This window comes from Pleurodeles waltl, chromosome 7 (genome assembly GCF_031143425.1).
Source record: "Pleurodeles waltl isolate 20211129_DDA chromosome 7, aPleWal1.hap1.20221129, whole genome shotgun sequence".
Taxonomy (NCBI): domain Eukaryota; kingdom Metazoa; phylum Chordata; class Amphibia; order Caudata; family Salamandridae; genus Pleurodeles; species Pleurodeles waltl.
In genome coordinates, this window is record NC_090446.1 from 1,250,415,009 (window position 1) to 1,250,428,249 (window position 13,241).

Genomic DNA, 13,241 nt, shown 5'->3' on the forward strand with positions numbered 1-13,241 from the left:
ACAGGGTAGTGTGCAAATGATCTCAGACCTGAGTGTTGAAATCTTCCAGTTTCTCCAGGCGCAGCTCCATAGACTTACACTGCGTTTCCAAATCTAGTGATTGCTTCCCCACAGAGTCCATATCTTGTTGGAGTGATGCAAGTTTAAGGTTTTTTTTGGAGACTAAAGCATCAAAAGGACTGGTCCTGTCTCCTTTCAACTCTTCCTGCAGCTCTTTTTTAAACTCCTCCAGCGAAGCTAGCAAGTTGTTTTTTGTTAGCGCCATAGTGTTGAGCTCTGGGTGCTGCAGGCGGGTCTCCCTGGCCTCCGCCAGTTGAAAGTAGCTGAACACTCTGTTATCTTGTATTTTTTTTTGGTGGCATGTATAATCTTCTCATTCCCCTTGTTCATCTAGAGACGCGGTTTTTGAGGGGGCTGTAGTGGGTCGAACCTTTACTTTCAGATGTATGTGTGCATGGCTCGCTACACCATTAGGTGTAGCAGTGTGTGTAAGGCCACTGGATGCAATTTCCAGGGATAGGCGGTAGTGTCTTGAGGTTGTTTGCCCCCACCTGGCTGCTCGACTTACAGAGAGTGGAGGAGGCCCCATAGCAGGTCTCATCAAGTTTTGCCCGTGCGGCACCCGCAATTGCTGTGCTGCTCCTACTCTGCCGGCCTTCCCTAAGCTTTTGCATGATAAGAGGGATGCTTCCGAGCAGCCGCCATGATGAAGTCAGGTATTTGCCAGCCTATCGCTCAGTAGGTCTTGAATACTGACCCCCGCCCATGTTAAGTCTTCTGCAAGAGGGTGTGCTTGTATTTCTTAGTTAAAGGGGGAGAATGCCCTAATTTCAGCCTTTACACTGTGTCACCACTCATCCCCAGATGTCGTGTCAATCAGTAATGGTGGGTGCGATCCCTCTTGGCAGCGATTCCTCAGGACTCCGGGCTTCAAATCAGCACGGCGAGGCGTCGTTCACTTCTTTATCAGGCCCCCCAGCATCTCTGGTGAATATGACCCCCAGTGCCAGTAGTTTCAGTGTGCACGGATTTCCAGAGCTGCCATTCTCCCCAAAAATGTGGCACAGCTCGGGTAGATTAGGTCCACACGGCCATGATGGCTTGGCCACGCACCGTCTGATCCCTTTATCATGATATCATACCAACTCCAAAGCATAATTTGGAAGTGGGCACTGCTTTACATTGGATGTGTGGTGCTAGTGTCTTTATATTAATAGTTAGTCACAAAACTACATAAAATACTCAGTTCGGAACGAGGGACTGTTCATTCTTCCTAACAATCCACCTCAAACACTGCATGTGTCAGTGGTGCTACATGGACATTCTATTGTTTGTTCTTACAATCCTGTTTCACCATCACTGTCTATCTGCAGGCAGGTAGATGCTAGTGAGCTAACAAAGCAGCTGGTAAAGTTGTAGTACAGAGAGAAGGTGCAGACGCGGTGAAGTTGGTACATGGAGTTGAAAAGGTAGATTTGCACTTGATGAAGTAGCAACTGTGAGCGCATAGAATTCAATAATGATTTTCTACATATATTTCTGGGTGTGATTTAATTTATAAAATGCATTAAAAGTCGAAAATTAATATGCAACACACAAAGTGCCTTTTTGATTAGCCACCATCAAGTGAAAGGCCTGAACATGTTTTATAATACCGTACTAACGCTGTAATGAGAACATATTCTGTCTCTTTAAGAACATATTCTCTGTTAAAATAAATGCTAAAATAATATGAGTATTTCTTGTTTTCTGCTGGGCCTCAAGCAGACAAGGCCACAATGAGAAGTAATCTAACTCCTGGTGTTCCTACTGTTGTTACATTTATATGCTGTCATGTCCGTTGTTTAACAGACTCCATTAATTGAATTTGCATATCTGTCTGTAGGTATGTTTCTAACTTATGTTTTTTCTCTTGAGAATACTGAGTTTTCTGTAACAACCTGTCACGCAGCATATTTGGAACATACCAAACAAAGACCCCACAGATTGCAGCTGGAGAAGGAAGTGTGCAAGATACATTTAGTATAAGTTTGAGTTACGCAAAGGGAGCAGAAACGAACCAGTGACTTGCAAATAATTACTGTATCACCTTTTGTGCATTTCTGATATCTAATGTTTTTGTAATTGGATGTTCTTTCTTCGCATGACATTTTCAACCAATGGAAAATGTTTAGTAATTTTAATTTAATGTTTGGGTAGTGAGAAGAGAGAGTCAGTTGTCATTCGCCATTCAAGCTCATTCTTTCCTGGTTTCCAGAGATTTCACTTTGTGTACTTGGTGTGATCTGTCACTTTGACACTTCTTGCTTTGCCAGTCAGTCTACTAACGTTCTGGTGCTTTATTATTTTCTGAGTTTACTATGCCTGTTCAATACTGAACTAATGTTCTGATGGTTTAGTAATCTTATAGTCCAAATTCTAAACCGTCCCCCTTTCCCTGTTCCTGTCTTGATGCTGGCACTGATGTCCCTCTGATAAAGTAATAACCTGGCTGCTGATTACCTTAAGGATAGGTAAATGTATTGTTTGTGTGTTGTTATTTGTCTTTTCTTTTCATGTACCAACTGCCACTGTTTGAATACTACTGCTGTTTTGATAGCGCCATAGGTAGATGTTTTCTAAATTAATTTTACTAAAACTTTTGCATAAAGCCCAACATGCTAATGCTAATCTGAGCTTAGTGAAGTGTTACGTCATGCCAATGAACTGATGTTAATCTGCTTGCTGAACAAATGTATTATATATCTCTTTCTCAAATATTGCTGTTATTACTGAGTGTTTTTGCTATTGAGTTTATAGTTCTTATTCCTTTGTTTAAACTAAGATTTGTCAGGCCAATTTGAAAGCCTGTGATGTTTCCTTACTTGTACCATTTGGTGTTGAGACTAATTTTCGTGACCTTAGCATTGTTAATATAGGGAAATAAACATTTTAATTGATAATAAAAGGTGTGGTTATTCGTGGCCAAATTGGTCATGATGCTTTCTTTACTGACTCTCTAATGTTTTGCACTGATTGATTATTATTGTGTTTTGCTCTGCTGAATTCAATATTGCGTCCGCTTACTATTATCATGATAAATTAGATAAGCCAAGGGCGCGCTAACACAGCTCTGGGGAGAAACACTCTGTTGGTTGAAAGAGGTGAATAGTTCCACCAGAGCTATAAAACAGCATGGTTATGTCCATCATGCTCCCCAACCACTAGTGGCAAAACAATATGACCATCGGGCTGCAACGAACACGGTCTCTGCATTTATGAGTTCTTGATACAAATTATATTGTTCTGCTGAATGTTAAAGCATTCCCCACAGCCATTCTTGCCTTGCTTCTGTGCCCTTCTTTGGCGCAGCACCTATCCCTGCCTTTGCTTGTGGTACCTTTCCAACACCTCATACATGCCAGACAACTGCACCGTAGCTTTGAAAGTGCAGTTGTCCGCATCTTATCGTAAAAGGCCCTGCATGCCTGGTTCCTGACTAGAAGCAGCACAAACAGCAGCAGCACGAGCCAGTGCCAGTCCGGGCTAGTTGTCTCCATTTTCAGAGAGACCAGGATGCTGTTGCCTCCATTTTCAGACAGAACAGGTATGATGAATCAGTGCCTCAATAAAAGTGCAACCACAGAATGACAATGTTGCTACATTTTGCATGTGTAGGCCGCCATGCTAAGTGTGATAGGAGCGTAACCTCCAGAGCTTCCCAGGTACTCTGGAGGTGACACTCGTGCTTCGAAAGGGTGATGAGTGCTCAGTGGCTTCCCATATAGGCAGTGCAGAATACGTATTTCCTGGGGGGTTTAGGAGCTCTACGTCCTCGCAATATAGGTTCTGTGCCCGGCCAGACTCAGAGTCACTCCCTGCTGCTTGCTGAACTCCTCCAACTGCTTCAGACTCTGCTTCCATCACCCTGTGTGTGTGTGGCGGCACAAGGGAGGCTGCAGCTGAGTTAGCTGACTGCCCATGTGTGAGACAATGTTGGGTGTCTCTGGCCTCACCACCTGCACTGGCCTCACACATTAGCTCCATGAAGGAGAGGCGATGAGGCCAGAGGTGGGCTCCTTTGCCTCTTAACTACAGGATTGGACTGATAGTGACATTTGGCAGTGCCCGAATGTCTGGTCTGACAAGTCAGTATGTAGGCTGTTCTTATTTGCTGTTTATAGACCTGCTTTACGACCTGGTTGGGCTGTTTTTTAATGATGATTTCCCTGATATTACCACAAGCATTACCTGCAGCATGTGCAAATGCATGCAGTATCTCACACTTTGCAAAACAAGTATACAGCGTGAAAGACTACCCAGATTTGCAAATGTGGAGCACTTTTTGAGCTATCGGATTTGCTAACGATGGTCACTTTTATTTTGGTGTCTGGACTTATTTTCTGTCCCAGTCCGTCCCTGCTCAGCGATCACCCTTCTCATCCCTCTTGATGACTGGCACCTTCAATATCCTATAACTGTTGTGTCGGCTGATCCAAAAAGTGACTGACACTTCCAACAAAGCAATGGCTGAAGGAAATGACCCAAAGCCTCTCTCTGTGTATTTGTTTTTTTTCTTCATTACGTGAGCAGTGCCACAACTAAAACTGTCCTTAGGAAAGATCTATGGCTGAAAGTCTCACCACATTAGCAAATTCACAACCAAGTCATACTAAACATCTAGTAAACAGCAGACTTGTACATCAGTTAGCAACAATTAGGTTCAGGTGAAAATGTATGTTATGCTTGCGTAATCGCACATAGTTTAATGTTATACTGGTTACACTAAATACCGGAATTTATGTTAGTATGCCATGCCACGTAATAAAATGCTGTTTATTGCAAATCTTTTTTGGCAAGCGCACAAGAACAACGTGAATGACGAGAAGGCAAGTGGCTGCTGACTTTTTTTAACACTACATTTTGTGTTTCTATATAGACCGAAGTGTTGGTTTGCATTTTGCAAAATTGTGTTTAATTTCAAATAATTTTCACATATTTACGCAAATGCAATTTATGTGAATTTCACACAGCCCTAGCAACAGTAGCATCACAACAAGCTGAAAATTACGCTATGCCATTTTTTCACAAAACATAAAAGAAATATAAATAAAGACAGATGAAATTAGCCAATAAAAATACAGATATACATGGAAAGTTTAAAACATGAATACCATAAAAACGGGAGCCCTACTTTTGAAGTACGGCCTGGGAACTGTACCTAAGCTTGACTTATGACAGTCCCTGAACCGAAAACACCGTCCTCCCCCCCTCCTCCCCCCCTAGAAGCCTGAAGAAGCAGTGACAATGACATATTATAACATGAAATTAACGTTTCTGGTGCTCCTTGGATCTCATTTTGGCCCCATGAAAAGTAATCACATCAGAAGATAGATAGAAATAGTTTAGTATTCCAAGCTCCATTAAGCAAGGGAGTTTCCTTCTTTAGGGCAAAGGGATCTTGCCCCCCCTCCTCCTATGAGTGACACTCATGCATTAGCATAAATTAGAAATTACATCAATTTACTGCAGCGTTGTGCTGCTTACAAGTCAGTTGCCAGGGCAAGGCATGGCCAGTCCTGGTGATTAGCAGACAGCAGGTTTTAAGCCAAGTGCGCATGTCAGTTTGGACAGGTCTTTCTCTGACCAGCCTGAAATGCGCACTTAATGCTTCATGAACTCACGCTGCAAAGGAGCCAAGGGAACACAGCACAGGTCCCCCAGTCTGGATTCACCTGCTCACATCAATCTCCGCATTGCTCTCATGCCTTTTACAACTATAAACAGCATGAGAGCAATGCACAGATTGATTATCTTTACAGCAGTTTAGGCGTGCCTGTCTTCTTTGACCCGTGCACAGAAGGCAGTGTGGGGGAGGGAGTACTACATGGCCAATCACAGTATGTCTTTATTTTTAAGCCTTTACAATGACTGGCCATGTTTTTGTTACCTGCTGAGTCACTAGTACAGTGGGAACGGGAGGAAAGACTGAAGAGGGCAGACAGATTTTTTGCATCCTCTCCAGCACAGTATGCGTGCTCCCAGGCCCTGGTAAGTGTTGTTACATTTCAGTGTAGAAATAAGTTGATGATCATTTTTCATCAGACTGGTATCTAATTGGAGCAGCGTAATTTGTTTTTGATTGGAAAGCAACAAGTTTGCATATTGAAGAGAAACCCATTTGGGATTTGTTTCTTGGTTGTATGGGGAAACTCGGCAAATGTACACTTCATTTTTACTTCCACCTTTGATACCTTTTAGAACAGTCCGAGACATGTCAGACCTGTTTGCACCCAGTTTCTTGCAGTAGCGAAACTGAACTTGTCTAACGCTTTTGCTGCTCCTTCATGGCTGCATTGTGTCGCAGAAAAGGGATGTTTTCAAGTTAAAGCAGTCTGTCCTGCAATACACGAATATGCCAAATGTGCACCAGTCCAAATTGCACTAAGAACATTATTTGTTTTATAAAATCAGAACATTCTCTACTTATCGCAACTTGCTAAACCTAGCATGAGAGCAGCGTCAGGATTGATGTGAGTGGCTTGGACTGCCGCTCAGACACTGCTCTGGGGTTAGTGCGCATGTGTGTTTGGCCAGCCTGAGACGGCCGGGCAAACACAAATGTGAACTTAGTTCACAGATTCCACTGCCCTTTCCCCACTCCCGCGGCCCAGCCCCGCACCTGCTGATGGCTGAGCCAGCAGATGAAAGACACAACATTATAATAATAATAAAATATTATAAAATAAAATATTGTTTTATCTTTCAGCTCCTGGCTTAGCCACGGGGGGTGACCCTCCTTCACCATTGTGAAGGAGCCTCCCCTGGGTAAATCTTGATTGGCATTCTTACCACAATGTCACCTATTCCAGCTTGTACTGGTTTTAATTCTTGACGTGCTTCATGCAGTCTTGGATGATGCCCACCCCTGATGCAGTATTCGCACTGACATGCTATAGGGTAATTCTTTATAGCTATATATTGGAAGCATGATGCTTCGGGATGATGGTAGCCAGCCCCTGGTGCAATGCTTACACTAGCATTATACTAGTACTTGCCATTCATATTACATTATCACAATATCGAATGGCCAGACTGTAAGATAGGCATCACCTGTCCGCATCCATCCATGCATTCACTCAAGCATTAACCCATTCATTCAGTTATTCAACCATTTACTCGTTCTCACACAATAATTATGTATTTTTTCAGTCACTCATAAATCTGTTGCATTCACTCAGTCAACCACTGACCCTCCCTCGCAATCACTCATTCACGCACACAAAGTCACCAATATCTATGAAGAAATACACACTAACCCCACTCAGCTGTATCATCGGCTTCAAACAATTCACCTGCCGACGTCTGCGTTTGAGCTCTAATTAGATGAGCATACTTCCTGTGAACATGCCACATACTAGTGTTCGAAAGTTGAGGGTAATGAGCCAACAGTCTGTATGAAACGATAGGCGCTGCTTCAAACACAAAATGCCTTCACGAGTCCATCAACCCTTTCCACTGCAGTTCAGACAAGCGAAAGATCTGAAAGTACAAGGTGCCACCTCATAGCGATAGATAGGGAGTGGAGAGAGCTGTAATGCCTTCTTCAGTCTCCCATAAACAATGCCACGCCCAAATATGTCGAGAGGTGTATTTAGGAACTGCTCTTTGGGTAAATAAACCCCATACGTGTGATATTGTCGCCATCATTAAGATCACTGTGCCATGAGGGTCTGCAAACTGTGCAATGGGACCCCAAAGTTATCTTAAAAGAACAACACACGTAGCTATATTTCCCTAAGCTCACAATATAGAAATCGAGACGCTCCTTTACAACAATTCCCCCTACCACGCGCCTCTTCCTTGTCTTAAAAAACCTGAAAAGCGTACCTGCCGCTTCCTACTTCACAAATGCACCGCCGCGTCACGCAGCGCGCGCACCTCCGGGAGAAGAGCTCGCTGCTTCTCGTGCTGCGATGAAACCGCTCATGATCGATTAGAAGAAACATGACGTAGGTGCCTTAATGGACACAAGAGGACAGCTCCCGTGAGCAGGGGCGTAGCTTGGCCAGTAAGAGTCGGGCGGGGTGTGAGCTTCAGATTATTTGACAATGAGGCTGATCATCTTCAAATACATTATAGGACAAGCAGGGTGCGCGAGAGGGGCAGTGCAAGGGGAAAGGAATTTGGATTCGTAGGTGTACTAAAAGACAAAACGCAACATTTTGTAGAATAGCCAATATTCTGAGGACTTTCAAAGCAGAGAGAGAGCAGCGAGTGTTTGGGCTTTTTCGTCTATGTGTATAGAAAAAATCCTGGTGAAATCCGATAGACATCGCACCATTTCCGACTGAACGCACTTGCACCCAACTATTTATCACAAAATAAATTTATTCGAGGGGGTGTAACATCCCAAAACACCCCCACTGAAACTACGCCCCTGCCTGTGAACTATTGTAATATTTTCATGCTGACCACAGAGAACGAGGAAGTACTTTGATTATGGGAGTCGTCAGTGAAGAGCGCATGAAATATTTGACGAGGCAGTCTGAAGTCACTCACATTGAAATAAAGAATGAGTCAGAAGGAGGAAAGGCTATCAGCAAAGGCGTAAGCCACTGGAACGCGTGTCCTTTTTCGGTCCGAAGTACAAGTTCCTAAACAGGGTAAATTAGGACTTGTCTGATATAAAGTCACCAAGCTACACTTTTAGAGCCAAGGTGTTTGGCTACTCACGTAGAGATTATACCAGAGTTCTGCTATTAGTGTCTAGGTATGCAGAATTTAAAGCTGTAAGCAATGTTTGTAACACATTCAGGACTACTTACAAACCACCGCCCCAGCGGATTGCGGCTTGGATTAGAAAATTTAGCAGCACCATCATGGAAAAGGAAAATAGTGGAACAAAGTAGCGTTTTTTTGCGGCACGTTAATTTATTGACTATCATTACTTTTTGATAGTTCTGTTTTGTGAGTTCTGTTTAATAGTATTAACAACGTTAATAATCACAGGGCCTGATTCACAAAGGTAAACATACATTTTTGTGAATGTTTATGATTGTTTGCTATTCATAAAGTGATATACGAGTAGTATCTTCATGAGTGTGGAGTCTCAGATTGGAATGCCATATTTCCTTATGTGCGGATACTGCACACTTGATTCCTATCTTTTAATGTGCGGAGACTCTACAGAGCTATCACCCGGTTACAAAGTGTTAAAAGATAGCACCTTTGAAAGCAAAAAGAACCAAGAATTGCACTGGCTTTTTTGACCGGAGGCTCTGACTTTGATTTTCTTTCTTCCCCTAATTAGATCGGCAGCCTTATTATCAATACCCGTAACTTTCAAGCGAAGGACTATAACTTCCATAAATCCAAGCTAAGATGATCAACATCCACCAATCGACATCACGGTCACTGCATAGGAGTATCCTCAGGGGGAAGCACTTTGGCTTTCTTCACTGCTCAGCAGCCAGATAAGTGCTTTCCTTGTGAATACACTTATACCATTGTAATGTCAAGGGACTGATTGCCATTATTGTAGCTAATCTAATATAACAGGTATGGTAGGTTGAAAGTACTTTACTAGATGCAATAACCTTTTTTTTTTCTTTTTACAGGGCTAATGTTTTCTCCTGTCCACTGAAGCATGGCTGTAATTGACTGACAGGGCTCTTCTCCACTTGAGAGCTCTTCCTTACCTTTGTTTTCTGTGGAGGATCGTCCCAGTAAGTTTGACAACCTGCTGTGCTGGCAATCTATGGCACGAGCGGGCCATTTTTCGGTGGGACTGTAGAGCGTTGTACCACTTTGGCTTTGCTAGAGGCAGTTGGCCGAGAGTAAAACACTACTGCCCTATGTATCCAGCAGGGAATCCCCAGTATGTAACTTTTATCTTCTAACTGATATTCTATAATATAGGTCATCACTGGATCAGTCGCCTAGTATGTACAGCCCCAGTTGTCAGTGTAGACATTTCTATTGCTCTTAAACAAACCATGGCAGAAGCCAGAAGGAAGAAGTTTACTACTGATGCAGGAGAGCATGATATACCACTTCCCCTAGGTGAGGTTAGAGCAGTAGATGAATCCTTGCAATGGGCTATGTCTGCAGCCCTACAACCCCTGAGCAGGAAAATGTTGCTATTGACAGCACAACAAAGCTGCACCATCCAGATGGGTGGAGGTCCAGGCCCTTGGCAGCCACTAGAACTCAGTGGATTCTTGAGGAGCCTTCTAAGGCTAAAGCCAAGAGAGAGCCATCTGTAAAGACCAGGGGCCGGTGAGGTGGGTTTAAAACATGTTTACAGGGAGTGCAGAATTATTAGGCAAATGAGTATTTTGACCACATCATCCTCTTTATGCATGTTGTCTTACTCCAAGCTGTATGGGCTCGAAAGCCTACTACCAATTAAGCATATTAGGTGATGTGCATCTCTGTAATGAGAAGGGGTGTGGTCTAATGACATCAACACCCTATATCAGGTGTGCATAATTATTAGGCAACCTCCTTTCCTTTGGCAAAATGGGTCAAAAGAAGGACTTGACAGGCTCAGAAAAGTCAAAAATAGTGAGATATCTTGCAGAGGGATGCAGCACTCTTAAAATTGCAAAGCTTCTGAAGCGTGATCATCGAACAATCAAGCGTTTCATTCAAAATAGTCAACAGGGTCGCAAGAAGCATGTGGAAAAACCAAGGCGCAAAATAACTGCCCATGAACTGAGAAAAGTCAAGCGTGCAGCTGCCACGATGCCACTTGCCACCAGTTTGGCCATATTTCAGAGCTGCAACATCACTGGAGTGCCCAAAAGCACAATGTGTGCAATACTCAGAGACATGTCCAAGGTAAGAAAGGCTGAAAGACGACCACCACTGAACAAGACACACAAGCTGAAACGTCAAGACTGGGCCAAGAAATATCTCAAGACTGATTTTTCTAAGGTTTTATGGACTGATGAAATGAGAGTGAGTCTTGATGGGCCAGATGGATGGGCCCGTGGCTGGATTGGTAAAGGGCAGAGAGCTCCAGTCCGACTCAGACGCCAGCAAGGTGGAGGTGGAGTACTGGTTTGGGCTGGTATCATCAAAGATGAGCTTGTGGGGCCTTTTCGGGTTGAGGATGGAGTCAAGCTCAACTCCCAGTCCTACTGCCAGTTCCTGGAAGACACCTTCTTCAAGCAGTGGTACAGGAAGAAGTCTGCATCCTTCAAGAAAAACATGATTTTCATGCAGGACAATGCTCCATCACACGCGTCCAAGTACTCCACAGCGTGGCTGGCAAGAAAGGGTATAAAAGAAGGAAATCTAATGACATGGCCTCCTTGTTCACCTGATCTGAACCCCATTGAGAACCTGTGGTCCATCATCAAATGTGAGATTTACAAGGAGGGAAAACAGTACACCTCTCTGAACAGTGTCTGGGAGGCTGTGGTTGCTGCTGCACGCAATGTTGATGGTGAACAGATCAAAACACTGACAGAATCCATGGATGGCAGGCTTTTGAGTGTCCTTGCAAAGAAAGGTGGCTATATTGGTCACTGATTTGTTTTTGTTTTGTTTTTGAATGTCAGAAATGTATATTTGTGAATGTTGAGATGTTATATTGGTTTCACTGGTAATAATAAATAATTGAAATGGGTATATATATTTTTTTGTTAAGTTGCCTAATAATTATGCACAGTAATAGTCACCTGCACACACAGATATCCCCCTAACATAGCTAAAACTAAAAACAAACTAAAAACTACTTCCAAAAATATTCAGCTTTGATATTGATGAGTTTTTTGGGTTCATTGAGAACATGGTTGTTGTTCAATAATAAAATGAATCCTCAAAAATACAACTTGCCTAATAATTCTGCACTCCCTGTATTTCTTCCAAAACAAAACCGGGAGGGAGACTCCATAACTGCTGCAGCCTCCTCTTCACTTTGTTCTGTCGCACGCGACCGCACAGCGAAACACTATGGGGGTTATTCTAACTTTGGAGGAGGTGTTAATCCGTCCCAAAAGTGACGGAAAAGTGACGGATTTACCACCAGCCATATTACGAGTCCATTATATCCTATGGAACTCGTAATACGGCTGGTGGTATATCCGTCACTTTACCGTCACTTTTGGGACGGATTAACACTCCTCCAAAGTTAGAATAACCCCCTATGTTACACAGCGCCTGCGATGGAACCATCACAAAACATAAAAACATCTTCTTTCCTCAAAATATAATAATAATAATAATACAACTGAACTATACAGAAGATGAACACATTAGCTTAAAGAATAAAACCAAAATTTGATAATATAAACAATGTACAAAACACTTAGGCAAAAAACAAAGTTGCAGTTAAACACATATTAGCTAAAGCACATCCAAGACATTAGGATAATTACTGTTTAACAAAATCATCAAATCTCTTAGGCATTCTTACCATTGACTTTCCCCTCACTTTTACTCCAACAGAAACACACTCATTCAATGAAGAGCCCGTTGCACTAGTGCCGTTATCCTTCGTAATTCCAGTGCTGTTACCCACATTCAATGATTTCTCCCGACTAACACACACTGGAACCTTTAAAACTTTTCCATGATTCCACACATTCCCATCACTTAACAACAAAGTATGTTTGTAGACTTTTCTCACCTCCATAGGCTCTGAAAATTTAGACTCCCCTTTTGCTGCCCAACCACCCCTTACAACACGTACCCAATCACCAATTTTATAATCACCATGCACTTCACCCATAACAACCTTCTTCCTCTCCACTCCTTTAGACAACAATGCCTTTGGTTTTCTACCCCTCATGACCTCGAAAGGTGATTTCCCACGCTATGAGGAGTTGTGCGGTAAGACCAAACTAAGGGCCAGATGTAGCAAAGGTTTGCGAGTCGCAAATGGCCCGATGCAAAAACCCCATTTCCGAATCGCAAATTGCGACGCAAGCCATTACTGACTCGCAAAAATTGTGACCCCATAGTGCGACCCACAAATAGGAAGTCGCAATTTGCGAGTCGCAAACCATATGAAAAAGCCACTCGCAAATTGCGACTAGTCGCAAAAAGCCCATTTTGCACACACAATTTACCACTAACTCAGAGCAGGTGGTAACCAGAACCAAAGTATAAAAGGAGACCCAGAAGGCACCTGGGTTACTCAAGATGGCGGAGATATATGTGATAGCAAGGAGAAGGAGAGCCCACGCCGCACAGCAGATGAGGAGGAGGAGCCAGAGACAGGAGAAGATATACAGAACCAGACAGACACT

The 13,241-nt window shown here is 43.1% G+C and overlaps 1 protein-coding gene across 3 annotated transcripts in view; it reads right to left on the reverse strand.

Moving 5' to 3' along the window:
- LOC138246130 (manganese-dependent ADP-ribose/CDP-alcohol diphosphatase-like) overlaps positions 1 to 13,241 on the reverse strand; it is a 184,303-nt gene that overhangs the window by 90,391 nt on the left and 80,671 nt on the right. The window contains exon 1 of one of the 3 annotated variants that reach the window (XM_069200400.1): positions 7,870 to 7,975. The exons of the other annotated variants lie outside the window; for them this stretch is intronic. The gene's annotated coding sequence lies outside the window, so the exon portion shown is untranslated. Of the gene's footprint in view, positions 1 to 7,869; positions 7,976 to 13,241 lie in introns of those variants that run through there. 3 annotated transcript variants of the gene reach the window in all.